General features: G+C 45.4%; 1 protein-coding gene across 2 annotated transcripts in view; it reads right to left on the reverse strand.

Moving 5' to 3' along the window:
• The window catches only part of RAB11FIP3 (RAB11 family interacting protein 3), a 183873-nt gene that overhangs the window by 54526 nt on the left and 111752 nt on the right, over positions 1–17595 (reverse strand). The window lies entirely within an intron of this gene.

The following is a 17595-nucleotide window of genomic DNA, read 5'->3' on the forward strand; positions in this document are numbered from 1 at the left end:
GTTTTAACAGACTAACCTCAGGTCTCTAAACAGAGTTCCTTTTGTTCTTGACCTACCAACCTCTCTGATAACAAATGTGTGAGCTAATGCATTCTTCCCTGCCATTTTACAGATAGTTTGATTCATGTGACTTTCAAAAATTATTCCCCTCCTTCCCCCTTAAAAAAGCCACTAAACAAAGACTTGATTCAAGGTGCATGCAATTTCTCTCTCTTCCCAGCACATGACATTCCATATTGAGATTTTGGTTTTGTATGGAAAAGAAGAACACATCTGCCTCGCTCACTTTTTCAAAGCACTCTACAATTGATCGGGGCAGATCCATTCCCAGATGGCTTCTCTCTCTCACAAGACTTTAGGAATATTACTTTGTTATAAAGGACATAGGACTGGGGGGGCGGGGAGGGGGGAAATCAGACACGGAAATACCCTTCCTAGGTCTATAAATAGTAAGGGGAATGAGGCTTGTACCCTTATGAAGCATGTAACTTTCGGCAAAGTAATTTTTTTTTGGTTGATTACCACCATAAGCTGTTGTTAAAGAACCAAAATTTTATGACTGAAACAAAAGTAAATGGGTTTATGCAGCCCTAATGACATGATTTATTTCTCATTTATCTAGATCATCTTCTCAGATGGTCACGGAACATCATGATCATCTAATCCAGGGATAGGCAACCTATGGCACGCATGCCGAAGGTGGCACGCAAGCTTATTTTCAGTGGCACTCACACTGCCCAGGTCCTGGCCACCAGTTCGGGAGGCTCTGCATTTTAATTTAATTTTAAATGAAGCTTCTTAAACATTTTAAAAACCTTATTTACTTTATATATAACAGTTTAGTTATATATTATAGACTTATAGAAAGAGACCTTCTAAAAAAGTTAAAATGTATCACCGGCATGCAAAACCTTAAATTAGAGTGAATAAATGAAGACTTGGCACACCACTACTGAAAGGTTGCTGACTCCTGATCTAATCTGACCTCCTGCACATTGCAGAACCCAGAACCAAACCCCCTCACCCATGTAATAGACCCCTAACATCTGGCTGAGTTCTTGAAGTCCTAAAATCATGATTTAAAGACCTCAAGTTAGAGACTCCACCATTTACTTTAGTTTAAACCAGCAAGTGACCCGGGCCCCATGCTACAAGGGAAAGCGACAGATAGAAGGGATGTTTCTTATGTCACCTGTGATACCTAATAGTTTTTTAAAAGTTAAAACAAAATTTTCAACAGAAGGGGAATTTTTTCCTTTATGCTCTCCTAACAAGGAAGGGCAGCACAAGATTCAAAGTTCATTAGGAACCTCTCTCTGACAATTATGCGACCTAGGAAATGCCTAGGTTCTGCATCTCCAGGTTTTCTAGAGCCCTCATTATTGAAACACACTACGGCCCCTTGATCTCAGATCAGGATCTCTCTGAAAAAGATAAGGTTTGATGGTGCAGAATTCCCAAACCAGAAGTTTCTCTTTTTAAACCATCTCTTGATGTTTCTCTTGGCTTGACACAGGGTATAAACCACTTCAAATGAGCCCACGGCCACACCTCTCCATTCTGAGGGCAATGGTATTCTGTAGCTGTTTGTCATCAGGCTTCGAGAGGAAAGGTGTTCGGTATATTTCAAAGGAACACATTGTAATTTTTAAAAGCTTCATATGTAAGTGTTACATTAAATTGTGAGCAACTTGAAGGTGGGAGATGGGAAAACTACACACCCCTCCATACGGTGCTTGGCATACCACAGTGGTCAATACTAATAATGACAGAAATAATGTTTAGTCTTCTTAGCCTATTTAGCTACCAAGTCTCTGGTAGCACACATCTATCTATTTTTAGTATCTTTATTATTGAGGAACAGACTGTTTGTATAGCCAGTGGTGAGATTAATAAAATCCTGGTTGATTTTGATGAGAACAACCTGCAAGCCATAATTCTTCCTAAAGAACTCGCCCACACAAACAGGAACACAGTGGAGAGAACTACAAACACCTTTTCAAAAATCTGCAGACTGGTGTCTCGCTGCCCTTTGTGCCTTTGAAAATCTCTCTCTAATGTGCAAGGTCTTCAAAGCAGCCACATTCAAAAACATTCATGGCCAGATATGAGTTTGGTCCTCCAAGAACAAACGAAGGAAGGAAGGAATAAACAAACACACACTACTCTAAGGCCAGGTCCACACTAGAGCGTTAAATCGATTTTAACAGCGTTAAATCGATTTAACGCTGTAACTGTCCACACTACAAGTCACTTAAAATCGATTTTAAGGGGTCTTAAAATTGATTTCTGTACTCCAGCTAAACGAAAGGAGTAACCCTAAACTCGATTTTAAGCTAGTGTGGACGGAAATCGTAGTTATTGGCCTCCGGGAGGTATCCCACAGTGCACCAGTGGCCGCTCTGCACAGCTAAAGGAACTCTACTGCTGGCCAGGTACACAGGAAAAGCCCTGGGAACTTTTAAATTTCATTTCCTGTTGGCCAGTGTCGAGCTCTCAGCAGCACAGGTAACAATGCAGTCTCCTGAGAATAGGAAAAGAGCTCCAGCGTGGAACACACAGGAGTTATTGGATCTGATAGCTGTATGGGGAGAAGAGTCTGTGCTATCAGAACTGTGTTCCAGTAGACGAAATGAGAAAAATTTTGAAAAGATTTCTAATGCCATGAGGCAGAGAGGACATAGCAGAGACTCAGTGCAGTGCAGAGTTAAAGTGAAGGAGCTCAGACAAGCGTACCAGAAGACCAAAGCAGCAAAGGGCAGATCCGGATCTGTCCCAAAAACATGCCGCTTCTACGCGGAGCTTAACGCAATTTTAGGTAACTGCTCCACGACAAGCCTCCCCTTGTCTGTGGATTCAGAGGTGGGAGTAGTAATCTCAGCCACTGCTGATGATTCTGCAGACGGCGAATATGTGGAGGAGGACCCGGAGGAGGACGAGATGGCAGAGACCACACAGCACTCCATTCCCCCCAACAGCCAGGATCTTTTTCTCACCCTGACAGAAGTACCCTCCCAGCCCTCTCAAGCCAGTAGCACAGACAATGAAGCCATGGAAGCGTCCTCTGGTGAGTGTACTTTTTTAAATGAAAATCATTGCTTAAAAGCAACCGCTTTTTTAATGATTGATTTGCCATGAGGGCTTGCATGCAGTAGCTGGCATTAAGTTACTGGAAAAGGTCTGTTAACATGCTGGGGATTGAGCGGAAATCCTCCATGGACATCTCTATGAAGCACTCCTGGAGGTACCCCAATAGCCTTTGCAGAAGGTTTCTGGGCAGGGCAGCCTTATTCCGTCCACCATGGTACGAAACTTTACCAGGCCATGCCTGGAGCACGTAATTGGGTATCATTGCATGACAAAGCCTAGCTGCGAATGGTCCCGGGGATTGCTGGCATTCAAGAAGCATAATTTCTTTTTCTCTTTCTGTTATCCTCAGGAGAGTAATATCGTTCATGGTCACCCGTTAAAAATTAATGTACTTTATTAAGGGGACAGAAATGGCCATTCCTTCGTTTCTGCTTTCTTGCTCCTTTAATAAAAAATCTTTCCTAGCAGTTAGCCATGTGGGGAATGGTAAAAATCTGCAAATTCCTACGGGGAGGTGTCTCTAATGGCGCCTGAGCTTTTCAGTATTTGGGCAGCAGGAATTGTCGCTGCTGATTGCCAGTGCAGAGGGTGGAGGCAGTCAATTGACCTGCCAGTACAGCAGAGATGCAGATTGGGGGGAGGAGGTAGCCATTCACAAATTTTCCTCTAGTGCTGAACCTTTCTGATGGCATAATAAAAGAAGCCAGAGTTTTGATTTCTAGCAGTTTGGCTGCCAAGCGTGAATGCTACCTGTTGATAGCCGGGGGTACAGGGTAATAAAAGAGGTAGCAAGGTTCACTGCCATTTGACTTACCATGTCCTCCAGCAAGGTTTTTTGTACTCCCCTGACCTGCGTCTGTTGTGTTGATCTCTGACTCCACGGCCGCAAGCACTAAATACTAAAATAATCCTAAGGTGACCTTGTAGTGAAGTTACATGTGCTACGTACGGTGAATAGTCTCGTTCACTGTGAAAGAGTGTAACCATTGTTCTGTGAAATGTGTCTCTTATGATGCTTCTATCACTCTTTCCCCCCCCACACGCAGCTGCACATTTCTCCAGCCTCCCTTCTCCTGTCCGAAGGATAGGTCAGATAAGGAGGCTGAGGAAGAAGAGGACACGAGAGGAGATGTTCACAGAAATAATGGCAGTAACCCGCAGTGAAAGAGCTCATCTGGGGGAGTGGAAACACGTGGTCGCAAAGTACAGGGACGCTGCCAGTGAACGTGAGGACAGGAGGGACCAACGTGAGGACAGGAGGGACGCTAAAAATGACATGTGGCGGCAGGAAGATCAGCAGTGGCGGGCAGCAACGCTGGAGCTTCTTCGCGATCAGACTGACCTCCTCCGAAGTCTGCTGGAAGAGCTGCGGGGTCACAGAGTGCCACTCCAGCCCATGTTTAACCTCCCTCAGTACTCACCATGTCCCATACCTTCCACACTCAGGCGTGTAAGAACGCGTGGGGGAAGGCTTTCTGCACCTGCCCACTCCACCCCTGTGGACAGTCCAACCAAAAGGCTGTCATTACATTGAAATGCCCTTAATGGCATTTTTCTTCCCTCCTATACTCCTCCCAAACCACTCCCGGGGTACCTTTTCATTTCTTTTAATCTTAGGACATCCTATTCAAAGGCAGTGGGAGGGTGGGTTGGTAACGATAGTAAGCAAGATGTTCTGGAAGGATGGAGGGAAGCTTGCTTGCAGCAGCAGGAGTCAATACATGGGGGGGGGGGGTTTAATCAAGGGGAAAGAAACACATCAGTCACACCGTACCCTGGCCCATGATGAAACTCGTTTTCAGGGCTTCCTTAATTGCCTTTGTCTTCCCTTAATCCCTCCCTCCACTATCCTCCCCCCAAAACCCCTACTTATGTATTTTTAATCACAGGCTTGTAAAGCAGGAGGGAGGGTGGGTTGCTTACAGGGACTGACTTTTATAAAGAATACAATGTTTTCTACAGATAGTAACTTTATTTTCCATAAGCAAGCAGTTCTGGGAAGCTGCAGTGAAGCTACCTTGTAGCAGCAGGAGTCAATACATGGGGGGGGTTAATTAAGGGGAAAGAAACACAGCAGTCACACCGTACCCTGGCCCATGATGAAACTCGTTTTCAGGGCTTCTCTGATGCGTACTGCTTCCTGGTGTGATCTTCTAATTGCCCTGGTGTCTGGCTGCGCATAATCAGCGGCCAGGTGATTTGCCTCAGCCTCCCATCCCGCTATAAAGGTCTCCCCCTTACTCTCACAGAGATTGTGGAGCACACAGCAAGCAGCAATAACATAGGGGATATTGGTTTGGCTGAGGTCTGAGCGAGTAAGTAAGGTTCTCCAGCGCCCTTTCAAATGGCCAAATGCACATTCTACCACCATTCTGCACTTGCTCAGCCTGTAGTTAAACAACTCTTGACCACTGTCCAGGCTGCCTGTGTATGGCTTCATTAGCCAGGGCATCAAGGGGTAGGATGGGTACCCCAGGATAACTATAGGCATTTCAACATCTCCAACTGTAATTCTCTGGTCTGGGAAGTAAATCCCTTGCTGCAGCCGTTTAAACAGAGTAGTGCTTCTGAAGACATGAGTGTCATGAACCCTTCCTGGCCATCCCACGTGGATGTTGGTGAAACGTCCCTTGTGATCCACCAGTGCTTGCAGCACCATTGAAAAAGTACTCCTTGCAGTTTATGTACTGGGCGCCCTGGTGCTCCGGTGCCAAGATAGGGATATGGGTTCCATCTATCGCCCCACCCACAGTTAGGAAATCCCATTGCAGCAAAGCCATCCACTATGACCTGCACATTTCCCAGAATCACTACCTTTGGTAGCACCAGCTTAATGATTGCTTTGGCTACTTCCAGCACAGCAGCCCCCACAGTAGATTTGCCCACTCCAATTGATTCCCGACTGACCGGTAGCTGTCTGGCGTTGCAAGCTTCCAGAGGGCTATTGCCACTCGCTTCTCCACTGTGAGGGCTGCTCTCATCCTGGTATTATGGCGTTTCAGGACAGGGGAAAGCAAGTCACAAAGTTCGAAGAAAGAAGTGCTCTTACGCATGCGAAAGTTCCGCAGCCACTGCTAATCGTCCCACACCTGCAAGACTATGCGGTCCCACCAGTCTGTGCTTGTTTCCCGGGCCCAAAATTGGCGAGGAACGGGTAGAACCTCCCTCATTACCATCAGGAGCTCCAAAGCGCGGGGGCCCGCGGTTTCGGAGAACTCGTTCTCCAAGTCCTCATCACTCTCTTTGCCGTGCAGCAGCATGCTCTCCTGCATTTCTGGCTCATGGTTCAGCATAGACAGCAGGAGAGTATGTGAACTGTTTACAACATCCGCGATCAAGGTAAAGATCTGACCGGGATCCATGCTTGCTGCAAAATGGCGTTTGCTCACTTCAACCAGTAAAAAACGCGCATGCTGCTTTCAGGAAGGGAGGGGGTGAGGCTGTACCCAGAACCACCCACGACAGTGATTTTTGCCCCATCAGGCACTGGGGTAGTAACCCATAATTCCAAGGGTCAGGGAACACTGCAGGAAATGTGGGATAGGTACCCAGAGTGCAACACTCCTGAAATCGATGGACGCCAGGGAACATGGACACACACCTTCCGACATAAGGTGCCCTAGTGTGGACGCGTAAAATCGATTTTATAAATCCTGTATTCTAAAATCGATTTTAATAACTGTAGTGTGGACGTGGGCTAAGAGGCAAGCACCAAAAGGGAAGTGTTTAAACTAAATCATAGAACCTAGGTTTAGAAGCGACCACAAGGGTCATCACCTGTCAAGATGCAGCATTTATTTTGTTTAAATGTTCCTTCTTCCATCCAAAGTGAAGCTTACCCAGTTCTTTCACAGATTTGGGGTTTCATTTATTTATAAATGGCATTCACCCTCTTAGAGAAATTCTCTACCAGACTCTCTTCATATGTTTATTCACTTCCTGGAACTTCTTCCAAGAACTTCTTCACCAAGGCTCCACCCAAGAACAGGAAAAAATCTCAGGTCGTGGGTTACCCAGAGCATTGCTGGAAATGGGACGGATGATGAGATCCCTTCTATGACATTTTTACTCATGGCACTCTCAGTGCTCTCTCTGAAATGACAGGGAAATCCTGAGTTTTTCCTCTAACTCAGCTGTCACCAGAAATGATTCTGACTTTTGCATTCATTACCATTGCCTTGCTCATCAAAATGTCATTGACTCTTGAGGTGCAACCTCTGCAGAGGTGGCCACTCCCTTAAACAAGCTGCTTGACCCACCCAGAGTTACAGCCTTGTTGATGCTAACTACTCCCCAGTGTCCTTGGTTTGTTCCAAGTGGTGCACTGGGACCCAGATTGTCTAGCTTCCCATCCATTGTATTCAGAGTTGAAGATAATAATTCCATCTCGTTTCCTAAGGTCTGAAATTTTTTAATTCTTTGCATCCTGTTTTGCGCAAGATAACACCCTGACAAACTCCCAGATCAAGGGCTCTTTGGCAGGCAGCAAAGAACACCTGCGCACTGTCATCTATGAAAAGAGGGCACATATTTTTAAAAGCTATTATTTTCCTTTATTTCTGCTCCTTCCTTTTTCTTTAAGGAATATCATCATTATGTTGGGCAATTTCGTAACAAAAAACTAAAAATCTATATTACCCATTCAACAGTGATTTAGGGATCCAAACAAAGGGCTTGCATCAATGTAACTATTAAATTTAGAAACTAGATTTAGTTAAATCAGTGCAATTTCTATGCCTATGCAAGCCTTTATGAACATGAGATACCTAAGTAAGTATGATTTACTAGATTTCACCATTACTGTCTTTGCAGAGTGAACAAAAGGTACATGAATATGGGATACAGGACTTTGGCATTACCCAGAGAGCTAGTCACTTGGCCCCCAACACAAAAACGATCTTTCAGAAGCCTCCAGCCACCCCAGGAGATTCCCAAATTCAGCAATTATTTATACTACAAAAAAAATTAAATAGGAACTTACATTTCCTTCAGTTAGAACAAGACAGGCTTCTGTTCACTCCACTGGGATGAAAAGAGAGGTTCTTTCTATATGATATTTGTTTTTCAATGGGGATCTTTGTTTTTAACTCTTTTTGCAGAGACACAAATCACTGTTGCTACCAGAGAAAATGAAGCATTAATACACCTTCAGAGGAATAATACAAATACTCTAGGAAACTATGAATCTACAGTCTAAATCCACAGTGTAAAACAACAACAACATATTTCAGAAGTGGCGGGAGTAAACTAAACAATAAACTAAACAAAAATCCTTTGTTAAACTGGAATTAAGATTCTAAATATATAGAGTATTTAAGTAGTTAAGGACATCGAGGTCAATGGTAATTCGTACAAAATACAACATGGTTTTACAAAATGTAGATCGTGCCAAACCAACCCGATCTCCTTCTTTGAGAAGATAACAGATTTTTTAGACAAAGGAAACGCAGTGGATCTAATTTACATCGATTTCAGTAAGGCATTTGACACGGTTCCACATGGGGAACTATTAGTTAAATTGGAAAAGATGGGGATCAATATGAAAATTGAAAGGTGGATAATGAACTGGTTAAAGGGGAGACTACAACAGGTCATAATGAAAGGTGAACTGTCAGGCTGGAAGGAGGTTACTAGTGGAGTTCCTCAGGGATCAGTTTTGGGGCCAATCTTATTTAACCTGTTTATTACTGACCTTGGCACAAAAAGCGGGAATGTGCTAATAAAGTTTGCGGATGACACAAAGCTGGGAGGTATTGCTAACACAGAGAAGGACTGGGATATCATACAGGAAGATCTGGACGACCTTGTAAACTGGAGTAATAGTAATAGGATGAAATAGTGAAAAGTGAAAGGTCATGCATTTAGGGATTAATAACAAGAATTTTGTTATAAATTAGGGACACATCAGTTGGAAGTAACGGAGGAGGAGAAGGACCTCGGAGTATTGGTTGATCACAGGATGACTTTTAGCCGCCAATGTGATATGGTCGTGAAAAAAGCTAATGTAGTTTTAGGATGCATCAGGCGAGGTATTTCCAGTAGAGATAAGGAGGTGTTAATACTGTTATACAGGGCACTGGTGAGACCTCATCTGGAATAATGTGTGCAGTTCTGGTTCTCCATGTTTAAGAGGATGAATTCAAACTGGAACAGGTACAGCGACGGGCTACTAGGATGATTGGAGGAATGGAAAACCTGTCTTATATGAAAGGAGACTCAGAGTTTGCTTGCTTAGCTTAACCAAAAAGAGGCTATGGGGAGATATGATTGCTCTTATAAAATCTTGAGGGATAAATATTAGGGAGGGCGAGGAATTATTTAAGCTTAGTACCAATGTGGACACAAGAACAAATGGATCTAAACTGGACACTAGGAAGTTTAGACTTGAAATTAGATGAAGGTTTCTAACCATTAGAGGAGTGAAGTTCTGGAACAGCTTCCAAGGGGAGTAGTGGGGACAATGACATATCTGGCTTTAAGACTACGCTTGATAAATTTATGGAGGGGATGGTATGATGGGATAGCCACAACTTTGGCACAATTAATCTTTGCTTATCAGCAGGTAAGTATTCCAGTGGTCTGTGATGGGATGTTAGATGGGATGGGATCTGAGTTACTACAGAGAATTCTTTCCTGGGTGCTGGCTGGTGACTCTTGCCCACATGCTCAGGGTTTAACTGATTGCCATATTTGGGGTTGGGAAGGAATTTTCCTCCAGGGCAGATTGGCAGAGGGCCTGGAGATTTTTTGCCTTCCTCTGCAGCATGGGGCACGGGTCACTTGCTGGAGGATTCTCTGCATCTTGAGGTCTTCAAACCACAATTTGAGAACTTCAATAACTCAGACGTAGGTTAGGGGTTTGTTATAGAAGTGGACGGGTGAGATTGTGTGGCCTGCATTGTGCAGGAGGTCAGACTAGATGATCATACTGGTCCCTTCTGACCTTAAAGTCTATGAGTATTCTTCAGGTGGGAAATTGCACAATGAATTTTTTTTTTTAAACCCACAAGATTCTTGAAAAGCCAGGAAATTGAAAAGTGGAAATTTTACAACCACTGTTTCACAGGGGCAAGTCACTTGGCTTCGCCGCCCTATTGGGCCAAAACTTGGAAATTCAGTACCCTTGCTTCATGCATCAGCTCCCTGCAGTGAGTCCACCTGAGCTGGACACCTGTGGAAGACTTGCACACCCAAAGGGAACAATACACACAAACTTCCTTGATCTGGAGTGGACTCTCAGCCAGCATTGTAAAAGCAGGAGAGTTATCAGATGTCTGGAACACAGCATAGAAAGTCCCTTACTTACCACAGAGAACAGAAAATTGAACTAGGGATGTAAATAATGTTTAAAAACCAGTAACCATGAAACAATTAAAATTCTATCGGTTATATGCTTTAATTTTTTTCCCTGGGAACTAGACGTGTGGAGGGCTATGCTGGCCAGCCGCGTGCCCAGGGTCCCTGCTGCTGCCAGCCCCACAGTGTGCCCAGGGGTCTTGGCTGCCACCTGCATTCCAACACACCCAGGGATCCCCGCTGCTTCCGGGAAGGACCCGGGTGCACGGGGCCGGCAACCCAGCAGGACCCCGGGTGGAGTTTACCATAAACAGAAACTGATAAGCATCAAGCTTATCAGTTAACCAGTTAACTGATTGAACCTCTTACATCCCTATTATAATATACTCCATTTGGGTCAGTTCAGAGCCCTCTGACCTCTCCTTAAGTCCAGTCCAGAATCTTCTCTCTGGTCTCCAGCAGCCCACACTTAACAACCTCACTGGCCACTCCCCAGCTGATCCTATCCATTTGGCTTCCTAAGTGAGGTGGGCCATCCCTGGTCATTTATTGCTAGGTGCCAAATGTCCAGAAAACTGGAGGTGGCCATTGTCTTCTAGGAAGTTTCCATGGGCATGGGACATGGGCCACGGGCCACTAACTTTTTTTAATCAGAAAGTATCCGAATGTCACAGTGGTTGACAGCTAGCTGTCCAATGGCTATGTCTAGACTAGGATTTTCACACCTATAATTCCCCAACAAGTGCAGACTCATCAGGTAATTCCAGCAGGAGCTGGGTGGTAGATAAGGCTCAGATAACTTTAACGGACATGTCAATTTGTTCAGAGCAAGGTTAGAGGATGTGATAGTGAAACACCCAGAGCCCTCCTAAGTTTATCTATGCTATACTTTCCGCTTGTTCCACCATTTGTCAATAAGCATAAAATAGACAAGGCCTTAGGTGTATGTCTACACCAGACACATACACCCCTTGGCAGCAAGTCTCAGATCTCAGGTCAGCTGACTCGGACTTGTACTATGGGCTAAAAATAGAAAGGATCAACGCTGCTATTCAGGCTGGAGCCAGGCCGTGAAACATAGTAAGGGGGATGGGTCTCAGAGCCCACGCTCCAGCCAGAGTGGGAGCATTTTTATTATTATTTTTAGCTCCCGCATGAGCCTGAGTCAGTTGACCTGGGCTCTGGGACTCGTGGCCCAAGGTGTTTTTTGGTAGTGTAGACATACCCGTACTGGCATTTCACCCAAGGACACCTTGAATATTGTCACCTTAGTTTATTAAGTATATTGCAGATAGCCTAGCTTCACGGATAAAGGAGATGTAAGATGATGGATAACAAAATGGCCACTGCAAGGGGTTAAAAAGCGGGAAGTTTGGACGGGTCTGGGTGTATTTTAAAGTGCAGTACTTTGCACTGTTATAGTTTTCTTCCATGCAAGAGAGGAACATGTTTATAAACATCAAATTTATCCTTGCAGAGCAGTGGTGTTCCTCCTTAGATTAGGGAAATTCAAAGTACAGCAATAGAGGAAAATATGACTACACCTGCAATAAAGACCTAGGCCAGCCATAGCCATGCCACGGGGTCAGCAGGCTTGGGCTATGGGGTTATCATAAAGTTGTACTGAAGATGTTTGGGGCCCGGGCTGGAGCTGTGCTCTGAGAACCCCACAAGGGACAGGGTCTCAGAGCCGTTCTCCAGCCCAAAACCAAATGTCTACATTGCTATTTTTAGCACCTCAACCAGAGCCCCACTAGCCTGAGTCAGCTGGCCTGGGCTCCGACACTTGGTGCTGTGGATTTTTAATTGCAGTTTAGACATTACCACAGACTTTAGGAAGCCCACTTAGGGTGAGACAGGATTAGACGCAGATCTGACTTCTAGTTTTGTGCCTTAAAGTAAGGAAAGATTTCCAAAAAAACTGATACTGTCAAAAAGGATCAAAGTTGAGTCCTAAAAGCCATAAGGTTAATTCAGGATAACACCTCTTTGAAAAGGGGGTCTTACAACACCACTCCGTCATATAGCCATATACTCCGATTTTGCAGTGTTAAAACAAACCAACCCTGCTGCCAACACCAGTACTATTTAGATGACAGATAAGCCTGCAGTTAGAAGAGACTACATCTCAGACAAAATTTCTGCCCCAGCAGAATTCCTAGATACAGATCTGAACCTGCCCCTGTGATCAGATTTCATTATTTTAAAGCTAATTTCTGTACATGATGTAGACGCTGCTTGCAACATCAGACTTCATGTATAAAACATCTCTCACAGTGCAGGTGATAACTATGGCAGGTCTCTCAAATCTTCGCTTCGCTGACAGGAAATGGTTTACCAGAATCATTCAAAAAGTGCAGAGCTAAGCACTGATCAGGAAGAGAGAGAGAGAGTCAAATTCTCTCTCTCTCTCAAATAAGACTCCCACCTCCCATGATACCAACGCTCCCTGATACTTCATGCAAAAGAATGACTAGTAATATCTTGTGAATTTACTCCTACAAGAAACAGTCTAAAATACATTTATCTTATTGAACAAAGCAGACTAGAGCCACAGGTGCTTTAAATTCATAGTGTGAAGGTAGCATGATTTCCACCAGATATGGAGAGGTTAGCCCAAGCTCCAGCTGCATAGAGTTGGCTGGGGGTCTTTAAAACCTCTAACTCATTGGCACTGTGCCAGGGACTATCCTGACCATTGTCCAGCCTGGTTTATAAAACAATCTACATAGCCCAACAGTTGTGTAGATCTCCAAGTGACTTGTGCTCCTCTCTCCTAAGGCAGAGACCACCAATCGCATAGGTGCAGCTGGATCAGTGGATGAACAGAAGGCACAATATCTGAAGGAGGAAGGAAACGATACAACTTAAAAAACTAGCTTGAAATCACTAAAGGCTGAGGCCATGGCCCTCTAAGATACGGACTCCAGGAATTATCTGCACCCTCCTGACTCTCCATTCCCACTAGGCAGCATAGCCCAGAGAGGACAGAAAATGTACAGAATTTTAGTTGTAAGATTCTCCTGGCTGGGACTACCTTTATATACACATTTGTACAGCACCCAGCACGATGAGGCATCAGCAGGTAAGTATGCCCAGTGGTCTGTGATGGGATGTTAGATGGGATGGGATCTGAGTTACTGCAGAGAATTCTTTCCTGAGTGCTGGCTGATGAGTCTTGCCCACATGCTCAGGGTTTAGCTGATCGGGAAGGAATTTTCCTCCAGGGCAGATTGGCAGAGGCCCTGGAGGTTTTTTGCCTTCCTCTGCAGCACGGGGCACGGGTCACTTGCTGGTGGATTGTCTGCAGCTTGAGGTCTTCAAACCACAATTTGAAGACTTCATTAACTCACACATAGGTTAGGGGTTTGTTATAGAAGTGGATGGGTGGGATGCTGTGGCCTGCTTTGTGCAAGAGGTCAGACTAGATGATCATATTGGTCCCTTCTGACCCTAAAAAGTCTATGAGTCTATGAGATCCTAATGGGGGCCTTTGACTGCTACTGCAATTTAAATAATACAAATCTTATTTTAACAAGTGGCAGAGACACGGGAATTATGCAGCACTGCCCCAGTCTTCCCCCCTGCACCATTCTGTTCCCCTCCATTAGGTCAATACCTCTTTGGTTTTACTTATTAAAATTAAGCTGAATAGCAATGAGGTTCTCAACTTTTCCCTGAGTGCCACGGATGTAGGCATTTTAAATGCTTTATCTACACTCACAGGTGTCACTGAGAAGTGGGAGCTTTAGGCAGCTTGGCAGCAGCAGATGAGGCTTTGGGCACCTAGGAGGAGCATTTTTTGTTTCCTGGATGCAGTAAAAACTTTGGATTCTGATAAGGGAACACATCTCAGTTTGTCTCTCCATTTTGGGAAAGGGCCAAAGATGACAAATTTGAAGGGGGAGGGACCAAGGGCTTGAATTCCTCCATTTCAACTAGAATCACTAAGTGCTACTGCACCCTTCCCCCAACATTCCCAGCAATGAAAGGAGGACATTAGCTTGATGTTTCTGCTAAAGTGTGAAGCAATTAAATAGTTAAATCACATTTTAAAGTAGTGGGCTTTAGGCTTCAGCATCAACAGAATTCTCACCTCTGAGTGATTGTCACAGCTTGATACAGCCTCAGGCAGGCAGCCCTACATGACCATTACAGTGTTCACATTTTGAAGGTTTTCTTTGCAACCTTAAAGGATGTAGATTTCTCTCCCCAGCCCCCTCACCCCACAAAAGCTTAGGCCATGGCTACACTGGCGCTTTACAGCGCTGCAACTTTCGCGCTCAGGGGTGTGAAAAAACACCCCCCTGAGCACTGCAAGATACAGCGCTGTAAAGCCTCAGTGTAATCAGTGCTGCAAGCTACACCCGTAAGGGATGTGGTTTATGTGCAGCGCTGGGAGAGAGCTCCAACCACACTCACACTCACACTTCAAAGCGCTGCCACGGCAGCGCTTTTGAAATGTCAAGTGTAGCCATAACCTTAGATTCTGGAGAACAAGTTTGGCATAACCATACAATTACACATCCACTCAGACACAGGGCTGACCAGAGAAAGGGGGGGGGGACAAGTGGGGCAATTTGCCCCAGGCCCCGCAGGAGCCCCCACGAGAATGTCAGAGGCTCCCCCCGCCCCTGCCTTCTCCCATCCCCCAGCACTTCAGCACGCCCCATCCAGGAGCGGCCCTGGACAGAGCTAAAGCGGCCTGGCTCCAGTGGTAAGGGGGGCGGGGCCTGAGCTCCTCCCACTCGGAGCCACGTGGTAAGGGGGCGGAGCTGCGGCCGAGAGGTGGAAGCTCAGGTCCTATGGAGCCATGCCGCTGCAGTGCTGTCCAGGGTTGCTTCTGAACATGGTGCGCTGAGGCTCCAGGAGAGTGGGGAGGCAGGGGTAAGCAGCATGGTAAAAGGGCCGGGGGGGGGCTGTTGGATAAGGGGCAGTGAGTCCCGGGGACAGGGAGGGGGCAGAGGTTTGGAGGAGTGGTCAGGGGACAGGGGGTTGGATCGTGGGCATTCTGGGGGTCTGTTAGGACTCAACGGAGGGGTGGATAGGGATCGTGGCAGTCAGGGGACAGGGACTGGGGAGGTTAGTGGGGTCCTGGGGTGGTGGTTGGGGGAGGGCCTCGGGGGGGCGGTCAGGGGACAAGGAGCAGGATGGGTCAGGGATTCTGAGGGGGGCTTTCGGGGGGCAAGAAGTGAGTGGAGGTCGGATGGGGGCAGGGCCAGGCTGTTTGGGGAGGCACAGCCTTTCCTTCCCTAAAGCTCGTTGAGCAGTTTGAGGCTTGCAGACAGCTATTTAACACAAAGAGCCAAGCTGTTATCTTTTCCCTTAGGGCTACCATCCCTTTCACTTCTCAAATGCCAAATTATAGTCTACATTTCATTTCAGTGCCATAGGGAGATTCATGTCAGGAGAGGGTAGCTTCATTAAAATTAGCCACTTTAGATTAGCCACAGTGATAGAGCCAAGAGAGCCATGTGGGAGGGATCACATGAGAAGAGCAATATCCTACACCACCTACCTCCTTCCCAACTCTACCAAGGGAGCCCCCCCCACCACCTCCTGCATTCCCTGAGGCTCCAGAGGGGTTAATTCAGTGGTTCTCAAAACTTTTGTACTGGTGACCCCTTTCACAAAGCAAATCTCTGAGTGTGATCCCCCCCTTATAAATTAAAACCATTTTTTAATATATTTAACACTATTATACATGTTGGAGGCAAAGCAGGATTTGAGGTAGAGGCTGACAGCTCGCAACCCCCAGTAATAACCTTGTGACCCCATGAGGGGTCCCGACCCCCAGTTTGAGAACCTCAGATTAATATTAGCACCCTGTGTCCATTCACATGCATGTGCTATTTTGAGCATTTCAGTTTTCACATCATAGGCTCATGCCAGATTCTGGAACAAGCTCAAATGCTCAGTTTGTGGAGTACACACATAAGTTATACTAAAGACAAACCCACAGTAACCGTCTCCTGTTTGTGAGGGGCACCATGGAACCAGTCTCCAGGAAACAGATAAATTCATGGAGGTTAAGCCCATTAATGGCTTGTCATAAACAGGAGTGTTAAGGGTTAATGTCTCTTATACCTGTAAAGGGTTACAAGCAGGAAACTGGACACCTGATCAGAAGACCAATCAGAAGACAAGATACTTTTAAATTCAGGTGGAGGGAAGTGAGAGAGAGATTTTAGATCAGTATCTCAGGATAGCCCAGGGAGGGAAGTTCTGAGAGGGGGAAGGTGGGGGAATGGTTTATTTCTCCTTGTTTTAAGAACCCAAGGGATCTGGGTTCTTGGGGTCCCCAGGGAAGGTTGGGGAGGTCAGAGTGCCCCAAGACACTATATTTTTGGGTGGTGGCAGCCTATCAGATCTAAGCTGGTAATTAAGCTTACAGAAATTCATGCTAGTATCTCATTCCTGGACTCCAAGGTTCAGATTTGAGAAAGAATGCTATGACATGGCTATTAGCCAGGATGGGTAAGGAATGGTGTCCCTAGCCTCTGTTTGTCAGAGGGTGGAGATGGATGGCAGGAGAGAGATCATGTGATCATTACCTGTTAGGTTCACTCCCTCTGGGGCACTTGGCATTGGCCACTGTCGGTAAACAGGATACTGGGCTGGATGGACCTTTGGTCTGACCCAGTATGGCTATTCTTATATTTTAAGTTAAATGAACCCAAAGTTATGGAGACAGATATGAGTCAAGGAAGCCAGGAGAGTATCAGAAACCTGGAAAAATCTCTGACTGGATGGGCTCAGGCGTTTGGTCACGAGCTGAGGTGGTTCAAAAGTTTGGATTTTTTTTTAAGCAGAATTTTTTTTTATTGTTTCTTTAAACAATCAAACATAGCAAGCAGCAATATTTGGCTACACTTCTGAAACCCCAAACCATGTTCAGGTTTTGGCAGACTAATTTAAGCTTTTCAATTAAAAAACCACAACAAATTTTGAAGGAAAGCAGACATTGTCCATGATTTTTTCTGCTTTTTAAAAGCTCTAGTTTTCAATCCAAATAGTTTTGATGGAAAATATTTGTCCAACCCTTTTAATGAGCTTTAGTGCCTTTTAGCACTAGCTGATGCTGAGAACCAGTGATACCTCATAAAGGTAACTTGAAAAGAAGTTTTCAGAAAACTGGGTTTGTGTCAAGATGTGAAAGGTTTTTAAATGTTAATTTTTCCCAAGGCAAGTGGGGCAATTTGCCCTGGG

This window comes from Gopherus evgoodei, chromosome 10 (genome assembly GCF_007399415.2).
Source record: "Gopherus evgoodei ecotype Sinaloan lineage chromosome 10, rGopEvg1_v1.p, whole genome shotgun sequence".
NCBI lineage: Eukaryota > Metazoa > Chordata > Testudines > Testudinidae > Gopherus > Gopherus evgoodei.